Below are 12,500 nucleotides of genomic sequence, written 5' to 3' on the forward strand. Positions count from 1 at the left end.
TCAAATGCCACTTGCTATTGAGACCTTTTAAGAAAGTTTGCCCATCATTTTGCACTTTATTATTTAGACAACTCCAACAACAACTCCAATTATTCCACAAGGGCAAGATCGCCCACGCATTTCTCTAGAGAGATCTTGATCTCGCTCTGAAAACTGTAGCTGTCGTGATGTTGTCGCTGACAGTGAATCTGGACCTGAAGAAACTTCGCAGAAATTCACACGCGCCTCCAATAATTCCAATTGCTCGCCTTCATCTCTCGCCTGCAGAACACCATTTTCCAGCTCACTGAGCGGCTGATCAACTCCAGTCAACGCTAGAGGAAGTTGTTTAGCGCTCTACTAACATTGTATGTTGTATCTGACATGTATTTAATGCAGCCATGTGTGCACAAGGTGGTGGCAAAATTGTAAGAGAAAGACCCGCCAAAAGAATGGACTTTTGAAGAAGATCATAGGTAAGAAATTATACAAGGCATAACCTGTGAATGAGCAATAATAACTTATCGTTTGTGCACATTATTTTTAAGAGAAGATTTCGCATTCTCCATACATGTGTATGTGTACATTGTACCCTGCAATGCCCTTATTGAGCTGACATCCTGATAGTGCCACTCTTTTTGTGGCCATATATTTTTGGTTGGTCACTGGTGACACGTCAGAATATTATCTTTTATAATAAACACCTACACGTAGATTATGGCCTCAAAATTTCTTTGAGGTGATAGGAAATTGATGAGCATGCGTACACAACAGGAAATTCTAAATGACAATTCAGTCCACACGATTTTTCTGAAGTGTAGAGTTAAATGGGATGAACAAAAGCAATTGGAAATGGTTAGCTGAAGAAAATTTAACACGAATTCTAATAAAACAATGAGATTATTCTCTCTCGATTTCTATGAGTTGATAGTTGATTCGGTCTTCACCCTCATCAACTATCACCTCATATAAATCTTGCGCTCATAATCTAATTGTTAAATAGAGATAAATACTTGAGAAAGAGGGTCTGATTGTAACCTTCAGATAACATTGCTTAAGGAGGGACTAAAAATGATAATTGTCATAATTTTGCTGCTTCCATGTCAAAGAGGTGTTGAAACTGACAGCAAAGTACATTTGCACATATATCTGATCAATGTCCCTACAACACCAAAAGGAAGAAGCTAGATTGAAAGGAAAAGTTCAAGGAAAGTCAAACTGCATAAATTTAGACTTTTTTTTTTAGCTCTTAAAGATTTTACAAGATACACTGGCACAATTTTAAAAAGGTTTCCCCAACTTTTTCAAGTTGAGATCAAAAGCTTACCTGTGCATACATGTACACTTAATTCATGCTAGCACACCTTTCAGTGCACTAGTATAAAAAAAAACTACAATTACAATAGTTTTTTTAAACAAAACTGGGCATTAGTTTTAGATTTCCATTTGTTTTAATAACTATTTCTTTTGCCTTTGTGCTTTTCTAAGTCATGTCATGATCATGTTCTATACATACTGTAGTGCCCCTTTAGGATTACTGCTTTTTCATGCCAAGTCCTATACTTGTACATGATGCAAAGAAGTCTGATTGATGGAGCAAGAAGGTCAAAGACATAAGTGATCTATCAAACCATGTACTTTTATCAAGCTAAGTACAGAAAAAGCACAAACAGTACGTGCATTCTTTTTACTTGTCAGTTTTAATGATGACACTAATCTTGAGGTCACCCAAGCAATAGAGAGAGGCGTCCAGGCTACATCAGCTTTCAAAGAGTCTGATCCTGTTTTATTAGAACGTAAGTATAAATATGGCTACATCTACATGTACAGTGGAATCCGGATTTCTCAAACTTTTACTAAAGGGAAACAAAAATTGGTTCAAGAAATTAAGTGTTTGAGATATGAAGGGTAAAATTACAATGCATACAATGCTTTCACTTGTTGGATAACCAATTTTTGGGAATCAATATATTTATAAATTTCATGAAATCAAGATATGAAAATCTATATATTTTTTCTTTAAAGCTTCAACCCATATGCGTGGCAGTTTTGGCATGATTTCACCAGTTGTGTTTTATAAGGGGGTACAAATGCATTTTTTCATTGCGTGACTTTCCTAGAAACAGAGCATAATACCCAGAAACGAATCTAGAGATTCCCCGCTGCCAAGTCTGGGTATGTCTGGTAAACAGGAAAAGAGTCATCGCTAATAGCTATTGTTCTAAGTCACGAGATGGTCGTATGATCTTTTGGTAAATAAGATAAAGGAAAATTCCCTGAACATATCATTGCAAGTCGTTTAGTTAAAGCAATGGCTGAAAGTCCAACTGGTATATCTGATTTGATGGAGGATTTCGATTTAGAAGATGTAGATGACACTGGTTATGAAAAGGATGTCGACGTAGAGATAATCGATGGGTTTTATCACCAAAGCATTGCTTTTATGAACGAGAAAGTTGATTTATTCGCAGACTATTGGATGAAGCTCTATTCGAATTGTTGTCTACAGCGAGACAATGCTGTTGAATTACTCAATAATGGAAAAGCTGAGGAAGCTAAAGCTGTACTTTATGACTGGCTGGAGACAGTAGGATCGCCGAATGTTCCGCAACTATTATTCGAACTGCCTGTAGAGCCGAAATGAAAGAGGCCGTCAGCTCTTTCAGTTGAGTGCGATGGTTTGATGTTGATCAAGGAAATGGTAGACAATTTCATTAAAGGTGAGAGAGTCCATTTCAACGTCCCGAATGTATTTCCAGAGGGTGACGTGAGTTTGGCTGAATATGAGACTCGCATTAAGGAATGTGAGAATTGTTTCAAGACTGTTGACAACTATGTCATTCAGAATGCTTTTGCATATGGTGCGTGGTTGAGCAAAGCATTTGACTCGTTCCAAGATGATAAGAAACGTGGTCTTGTTTCTGGGAATTTTGATGACTGGGTAAACACACGATGTGAAGTTAAACCAAGATGGGCAAGGCAACTTCGAAAATTTTGCAAGCTATTTTCACCATATAAAAAAGTATTACGTTGTAGGTTGCCATTTATATGGTTCGATAAGAATGTGTTGTCTGTTGTCAAATATTTTGAAAGCAATCCAGCTGTTGCAATTCCTTGGACACATGAACAAGACTGTGATGGCTGTACTTGTATGGAGACCGGCACAGCTGTGCTGTGACGTCATGTTGTTAGTAACATAAAAATATAATCTCATATAATAATATAGAATGAGTTGTAATTCTGTAATTCACGATGAATTAAAGAATATGGAAGAGTCTACATGTCCTTTTTGTGATCGACAATTAGTAGAAGTCGATAATAATGTGAGAGTGGTCGAGTTATGCTGTAGTGGACAAAATATAGGAACTGATGATAATATGATTGTCTGTGTAAATTGCGCTTCAGTCCATGGTTATGGATATGTTCATGAGTATATCGATTTTTATGAGAATATGCACAAAATACGGTGGAAATCGGTATATCATCAGAAGTATCCTATCGAAAATGTGATCAATAGTATGTGCCGTGAGAATAAGATACAATTAACTCGTGATCAAATAGATCGAATCTGTAAAGTATTCATTGAGATTGATAATGTTCTCCCTGAAGTTAATGATGGACGTAAACGGATGATCAGTATTAATTTTGTTCTCAGGTAGTTATTTAGGATGCTCAGGCTTCCATACAAGGATATTCGAATAACGAAATTGAAGAGGACAATGGAATATTACATTCATTATCGGGCAAAAGTCCAATTATTGATAGGTGATAGAATTCAGTCGATAATTAGTAAGTGAATTTTTTATCATATTGTAGTAGGAACTTATCGACAATAGGACTGTTATTTGTTACATAGTCATCGATGGTTCTCATTGTGATGTGGATGGAAGAAGTGTTAAAATCACCATATCTCATTGTATCTTTTATAGCATTGAGTAGATGTTGATAGCTTTGGTAAGCATATGTACCATTTTGGATTTTAAGATCAAGGTCTTTGTGTTTCATCCAGCCCGGAATCAAAAGTGCTGCTGTACTAATAGCAATCAAACTAGTAACACCAGTTGCTAGACTAGAGGCTAAACCTCCAGATGCAAAAATAATAGATAGAGAGTTACCGAGTAATTTCCATTTTTTAAAACGTTTTACTGCTTGTTTGTATGCCCGACACTTTCTATGGTATGTGTGGTAATAGGCTTTTAATTCCTTGATCTGTTCTTCTGTCAGTTTGTCTGAAATATGATTCCAGTCAAATATGCTTTTACGTCGGTCTGTCATATATATATCGTTTATATTGTAATCCTTTTGAATATACAATATAATAATCCAGAAATCTGACCACATAATGGTGATTTTTTAATCAAACTTGTATATTTTTTCGGAACGTGTATAACCACAATTCAATGAATGGTGTTTGTAAAACCTACCAAAAGCATCATGTAAAACACTGTGACTATTCAATACATCCATCCAACCAAATATTTTTTCAAACAACCATGTTATACAACCATTTCCTGGTCCTATGAGTCCTATTTCTCCATTGTTTAATTGAAGAATTTTATCAATTGATTTTTTCAGCATTAAAATGTTTTAAATACAGAAACTGATAAACAAGACATGATTTCAATATTTTATCATTCAAATTAGGGTATTTTTCCTTTGTCTCAGTGAAAAAATTTTCGACATATTTTATAGTTTCTTTTATCATATATATTGTATATATTATTTTAATGAATATATTTAATCAAAATATTTAGCTCTTTATTTGGTACATCTTTGTTTATTAGTTTGACTCTAAAATGGCCGTTTTGAATAGTCATATTTGTATTAAAAGTCTGTATTTGTGTAGTTTGACTCGATGTGAAAAAATCGGATAATGACAGGTTAGGCCCATAATAAATTTCAATGTTTAGTGTTTTATAATTAAATTTGAAAGAATTATATAAAATTTGAATTTGTTTGATTATGGACCCACTTGGAAGCAAAACTTTTTTGCTGCCATTTATAGTGAACGTTTTGTCTTGTGCATTAGAGTTGAGATCTCCATGTAAATAATGTGGTGTTTTTAAAATGTCATTTCCATTCATATCAGTTGGTATACCATTTGCATTGTTTCATTAATTATATCATATGCATTTTCATAATCATAAATACTAAAATCAAAATCATTCTTTGTTTCATTTTTTATTCCATAAATCAGAACATATATTGGCAACATATTTGGGCTATTGTTGTCAAAAATACACTGAACGTTTATATATAAACGTCTTTGCATTGATTGTGAAGTACTATCTGGAGACAAGTTCAAGATGCTACGAAAATACTTTTTTTGTTATACTTTTGTCTATATTTATATTCATTTTTTCAAAACTAATCTTAAAAGAATTAAATTCCATACTGTAAAAAGGAGATTTTTGAAAATATATTTCAAGACAAACTGTATAATGATTGCTGAAATTATCTTAAATTATTATAAGATTAAAATCAAAACGACCTTTGAATAGATTTGAACCATCTGGTGTTTTTTGAACTTTCATAGTGAATGCTTTTTTGTTTGTTTTATGTGGTGAGTCATTATAAGTGATTAGACTGGCGTCTTGAATGCCAAAATCAATTGTTAATTCACCATCATCCATTGCATATTTCAACACATTTTCTCTGTTTTCATGTGTGCTTATATGACTCTCAGCTATTCTTCTATCTGTGTATTCTGTATTTCGAGTAGACACTGTTGCAATTCCATCATTAACTTACTTTAAAGTTACTGCATCTTGATTATGTGTAGTGTTTTTGACATTACTTATTTGGAAATTATTCATGTCAAGATTATCAGACATCGATTGACTGCCATCTCTTAAAATCACAGTGTTTGTATCCGACTTACTTGCTAATTGATACTCTCAATATTGTTTATTGACACCATCCTGACTATTTACCGGATTTTTAACACGTTGAATCAACTTATTATTTGCATTCATATTGTCTTGTAATGTTATTTTTTCCGTTTTTTGTTGATAATCGGAGAGTTCTGTTTTATCAGCTTTGAAAACCATCGATTTATCGATGTAAAATTTTGTTGCAGCATCTTTGAGATGAAGAGGATCTTGTAACCCAGTTATTTTTTTGTTACCCATATCAATTGGATTTTGAGCTTCTATTTTACCATCATCAACATAAAGATAAAAATAAAAAGCTTCAAGCTGCAGATGTGTGAGTGCATCAGCAGTCCCATGTCTTCCAGGTCCGACATTTTCAATCCTTCTGTTGTCCATGTTCAGCAAACCTGTCATTTTGTCACTTCCATCCATTTTCAAATAATCTGAAAATTTATTTGTAATATTAGTGTTAATTTGATCAACATATTTTTTGGTACTTGCATCACTATTTCTCAATTTTTTATTTTCGATATCATAATTTCCATCGTCAGTCAATTTGAAACCAACACCTGGTAATCCCCTTTGTTGTTGATTCGTTGCTGATGGGGATGGTAACTGTCCGTACAAATAACTCGTATACAATTGAGTTATATTATATTTTTTCATTAAAGTTTTTTGTTGTGAATTTCCGTGGCTTATCAATATATACATATATGCTCCTCTCATTAGCACTTGGGAAAATCATTAGCACTTGCTAATGAGAAATGCGAGCAGTTCAATCTTATGTCTTTTGGTGTCTTATAATAGCTCTGACTAAGATAAATCACACTGCAATTTTTATGTTTCCCCCGTATAAAATAATCGATTAATGGTTTTTGGTTCTTATCACAGACGAAATCGTTGAATATTCCTATTTTCTGACCATCATCTGTTAATTCAGAAACTGGTAGTATTTGATCATTGCTTGCTTCAATAACATCGTAACCAACCTCATCACTTATTGGTTGGAATACATCCATAAGATTCTGGTACTTGGACTGCTCTAAGTTTTTCGCATACAAATATATTTTGTCAAAGTAAAATAAATTGTATATCATGTGCATCAGTGTATTTGTTTTTCCTGATCCTGAAGGACCACAAACCAACATCCGGAAACATCGGTCAGGCATGAAATCATATAACTGTCTAAAGGTTGAGACCACATCGTCTTTAATGTCGTAATTTGGTATTAACATTTATATTATATGGGTATATTATTTCAAAACAACACGGTGTATAACACGGTATTAAAGGTTATTTTTTTATACAATTTCCATTTTTATATAATGTAATAATGGAAAGAACTTGCAAAGAGTAAATCTGAATTAGGAGATAAAATCAATTATGTTCATAATGCAATTATGAAACATAAAATTGGTGAACAGAAAAGCCAGGAGTCATTGGCAAAGGTATTTAAACCAGTGACTAATAAATTAGATGATGTTATTGACAGTAATTTAGATTTGAGGATGCCAAGGAAAAAACGACCACTGAAGAAAGGGGAAGTTCTGAATTACGGTATTGATATTGAGGATGAGGTGCCAGACATGAATCTTGGTGATCTATTTGATCAACCTGTTTTACCATGTTCATGTTCCTTGCGCAACTAGTAATGTGTTATCGCACCTTTTCGAAAATTTCAGGCTGATTTTTCCGGTCTTGCGGCGATCTTTTTGGTATAAATAAAGCTATCCATTTTGTGTAAGACTCAGTACTCACTTTATGTGCATATAGATCGTTAATGGTGTATAGACCTTTTCGGCTTGTACATTTTGTTTTCCCAATACAGATCAGGTGATAATACTCAGGAGGCTTGGTCTTTTGTTTTGTTCATTAAAAAGAGTGCATGCAGGCATATTCATGCTTGTATGCCCTCATTTTAATGAACAAAACAAAAGACCAAACCTCCTGAGTATTATCACATGATCTGTATTGGGAAAACAAAATGTACAAGCCGAAAAGGTCTATTGTTGTGATGTTGGATGCTCGAATGATTCTCGATCTGTTCGCAAGGAGCATGGAATAAGTTTCCACCGTCTTCCTACACAAAATTCTCTTGTGCAAAAGTGGTTACCAAAGATACTCGGGTGTGTTCTGATCACTTCAAGCCTGACTGCTTTGAACCTGATCTTAAAGCAGAACTTCTTAGGTTGAAAGCAACATGTACATTGAAGCCGGATGCACTACCAACAATTTTTGTCCATCGGCCAAGAAAGAAGCCTCGACTGTCGTCTGAAAACCGTTTGCATGACAGAGCAAAGCAAGAGGTAAGAGTCTGAATTAATTTTAGCTACATGCAACTCGAAGTACTTTCTTATCTTACATATGGAGGAAACACTCACGCAATTGCTCATTAAGTCACGAAATGTCTGCTTTGGTTTGCAGTATATTGCATCACTCACCACGACACACCATATTTCCCCTACGAATGTTGTGGAACTTAGTACCTCCACTGAATGTAATTCAGCAGCTGTCTCCCACAATTCCCAGGGTGTGCATGCAGAACCTGTAGCTAGTACCACCATTGAATGTTACCCGGAAGTTGGCTGCCTAAATTCCCAGGGCATAGATCATAGTGAGGTTGCATTAGAGAGGCCATTGCAGCAACTTAATGTGGATTCAACGAAAGCAAATAAAACAAGTATACCAATACATAAGCTTACCAGTGATGTTGGGTGTCAAATTAATACACGAGGAGCACAACTTATGATGAAATCAACTGAGTCTCAAACTTACAAGTTTTCATTTGATGTGATCCTGTGTGACCAAAGCACTCAAACTGATGAAGACTTTCACAGAGAGGAAGTGATCTCTTCTGATGAGGTAGACCCTTCCCATGAACAGAAAATCACCCCTGACAATTCACCTCAAAAGGATCCATCTTATGTACCATTGAAAAATGATGAAATGTCAGATCATTCAAACAGTTCACAGTCAAAAACTGAACATTCAAAAAGTGTCGACCCACAAGATGATGTTAAGTTCCTTGTTTTCAAACAAGAATTAGTGAAGCTTTTTAAAAGATGTCCCGAGTGTGGTGCAGGCATAAGAAAAAAATAGGAATCTACCCAGGGTTCTCAGTTGCTTGTTACACTTAAGTCCATAAATGGCCACACCTACTTCTGGAACAGCCAGCCAATGATCAAAGGGATGGCTGCTGGAAACCTTTTGATGTCCTCGTCGATTCTTCTAAGTGGGGCCCCTTACACCAAGATAGTTGTGAAAAAACATTTTGTAACATTCAAGACTCATATTTATTTCCAGTAATTGATGAAATTTGGGAGGGAGAACAAAATTCTGTTTTTAATGATTTGAAAGACAAAGAGTTGTGGCTTTCTGGGGATGGTCGCTGTGAGAGCCCAGGGCATAACGCAAAATATGGCACCTACACCATGATCGATCAACATAGTGACAAAATAGTCGACTTCCAAATTGTTCAGGTCAGCGAAGTGACCAGCAGTAATGCCATGGAGAGAGAAGGATTTAAAAGGTGCATGGAAAATATCCAGGGTAAAGGGGCAAAAGTGAAGGTTGTGGCAACTGATCGCCATGTAAGCATAAAGTCAGATATGAAATGCATCTACCCTGATGTGGATCACCAGTTTGATGTGTGGCATTTAGCGAAAAGTGTCACTAAAAAACTAACTGAAAAGGCAAAGAAGACGGACTGTAGTGATCTTTTTCCCTGGATCAAGTCAGTCTCCAACCATCTCTGGTGGTGTGCCGACACATGCAATGGGAACAAGGAACTCTTACGGGAGAAGTGGATATCAATTGTCCACCACACTGCCAACATCCACCAGTGGGACAGTGCAGATTATTATCATGAATGTCCCCACCCACCCATCCCAATAAATGTGGCCAGAACCAAGAGATGGCTAAGGCCAGGTTCACCAGCACATGAGGCATTAAAAGAAGTGGTATTTGACAAAAATCTACTTAAAGACATCCAGCAGTTGACACTCAGCTGTCACACTGGATCTTTTGAGGTGTATCACAGCATCCAGACAAAATACCTCCCCAAGCGGCAGCACTTTTGGTATAAGGGCATGGTTGCTCGAACACAGCTGGCAGCCCTTGACCACAATTCCAACACCAGCAGAGACCATGCTACTGCTTCAAGGGGAGAAAACGAGGGAGAGCTTCGTTTCAAGGTGGTCTTCCCCAAAAGAAGTAAAGAGTGGATTGCAAAACCAATTATGGAGAAGACAACAAGGGATCACATACGCCCAGTGGTGGATGCAATTGTCACAAGAAAGTGTCAAGATGCTGCTGAAAGAAGTGCCACTCTCACAGCACCACATACTCCACGCAACATTGCTTGCACCCCTCGACCAGATAAGGCATATATTATTGCAAGGGACACATCTAGATTTTCTGATACTTGAATGAATTTGATGTAATGGTTATTGAAGGGCTTTTCGCAATGTGTTCACTCACTCTGGAATTTTTTTTGTACATGTACACCAAACAAAAAATTTTTAGCTTTTTGGTGCTTTGCTCTGGGAAATGTTATTTCCATTTAACTTTCAAAACAAACTGTTGCCAAGTTTAGGTTACTTAAAGCAATGATGTTGGTGTGCTGAACAATATAATAACAGGTTATCTTTCCCAGTCAGCCCTTCAACAATTACTACTTCTATTATCGTTATTAGCAACAGCTCTTTTATACACGCCATCCAATCTATACATTGAAACCAACAGCAAACAGTACATTTTTTTCAAATTTCAAATTAAAATCAGAACAAACCATGCATATTGTGCTTGATCATGGCTATTAATTATAAATATTTCGAAGGTGAATTGAACAACTTGTTGAAAATCCAAAGAAAATAATTAAGATAATTAGGTTAATTTTAGAGATCAGTAATTCAATGTTTTGATGCTTCACACAAATCCTCTCAAATTTCTTTATTTTCCAAACATCAGCTTAAACTATATTATTTAGATGAGAGTGGCTCTAATTTATGAAAGTACTATCTTGTTGACAGTTTTGTGTGTTGATAACTTTCTATACATGTACATGCACAAAATCAGCTTTTGGGTATAAACGAAACACATCATCACCAACTAAGTCATATGTCATATCATATCATATATCTTTATTTACCCTCGGATTTTTAGAGCAGCTTCCAACCGTGATACACCACAGAGGACAGACCACAACACCGGGAACCACATTCCCTACTCTTTGCAACAAGTGTGCGGGTTCTTTTACGTTCCACAGGATTATGAACATTGAAGGGTTGTGAGACAGGACCTCCGGCTTATCGTCCTTATCCGAGAAGACTAGAGAGTCTAACCATTTGCAGATGTAATTACAAAGGCAGCACTTTCTACTCAGTTATTTAAAGAGGCTGAATGTCGGTTCGGCCAGAGTTGAACTCACGACCTCCCGGGTGACAGCCCGGTGTTCAACGAACTGAGCCACCAGTGCACGGTAATGTCAAGGCAAGTAGTCAATGTCAATGCAATGCATGTAGTCCACAGAAGGCTGCATGCTACAAGGTGAAAGAGGGCGATAAACTTGTTCTGAACTTTTTCCCAGGTGCATTTTCCTGCTGTCCCATCAAAGAATTTCTTCAGAAAGTGTCTCTTACTCCTTCATGCATGGTAACTAAAATGGAAACATATACATGGCCATGTATACTTCAATGATGCAAGCCCTGATTCCTCTAAATCAGTGATGATTTCAATCAATTACGGTTAGTGTGTGAAGAGTAGCTCCCTTTACTTACAAACATCAGTAATAATTTTCTCAGGCATTAATTCTGCATTGAAAAGTGACAGCATTTACGAGAACGAATCATTTTGTCAATCGTATACAGTATTGTGAAAAAGTAATGAGAACGTAATTCGACGAAATTGGCGAATTTTTGTCCAGCGCGAAAGTTCGCAGAAAATTCGCCGAATTTTCGCAATGCCTATTGTTTAAGTTGACGCGAATTTTCGAGCGAAAATTCGCTTTGACCTAAAATTCGTTCCGAAAATTCGCATTCACTGACAACTCGCACATGTGTGGAATGAAAGTCGAAAGGTATCGTAGAGTGTTCTTCCCTGGTCAAAAAAATAATAACAAAGAAGCTGCAATCACGCATGGCTTTTAAGCTATGTATTTAAAGTCTTTTACCGCTGAATTCAAAGTTTCTCATCAAATGGAAATGGCACCATTGATGTTCTTTTCACTGCGATGACTTGCCGGTGCCAGCCAAAAAGTTAAAAGTTATCCTGAAAATTGGTAAGTAAGCTTTGTCAAGAAACACTTCTGGTGTAATACAAATGTAGACCCGGGAACCATTACAAGATAACACTCGCCGGCTCTTTTATATTTAGTACAGGCTTTGCATTGTTGACAACAGTTTTATTGTCCTCACAGCCAAAGGATTGAAATTGCATATGTTTTGTCGAGTCTTCTCTGCCGAGAAAGATGAATAAAACACATTACAAAGGGCGAATTTTGTAGAGAATTGAAACGGACACAACTACTGAACTATTTCCAAAATACATGTACTGATCATCAAAGTGCTGTCAAAGTGACTGCAGTTGTTTACAAAACTGAATAGCCGATCGATACGTGATCGATCTTTACAAACCACACCACGCTTATTA

At 36.1% G+C, this 12,500-nt stretch overlaps 1 pseudogene; it reads left to right on the forward strand.

Moving 5' to 3' along the window:
• The first annotated feature begins 7,252 nt into the window (after positions 1 to 7,252).
• Positions 7,253 to 10,279, forward strand: LOC137995905 (uncharacterized; annotated as a pseudogene).
• The last annotated feature ends 2,221 nt before the right edge of the window (positions 10,280 to 12,500 follow it).

This window comes from Montipora foliosa, chromosome 3 (genome assembly GCF_036669935.1).
Source record: "Montipora foliosa isolate CH-2021 chromosome 3, ASM3666993v2, whole genome shotgun sequence".
NCBI classification, from domain to species: domain Eukaryota; kingdom Metazoa; phylum Cnidaria; class Anthozoa; order Scleractinia; family Acroporidae; genus Montipora; species Montipora foliosa.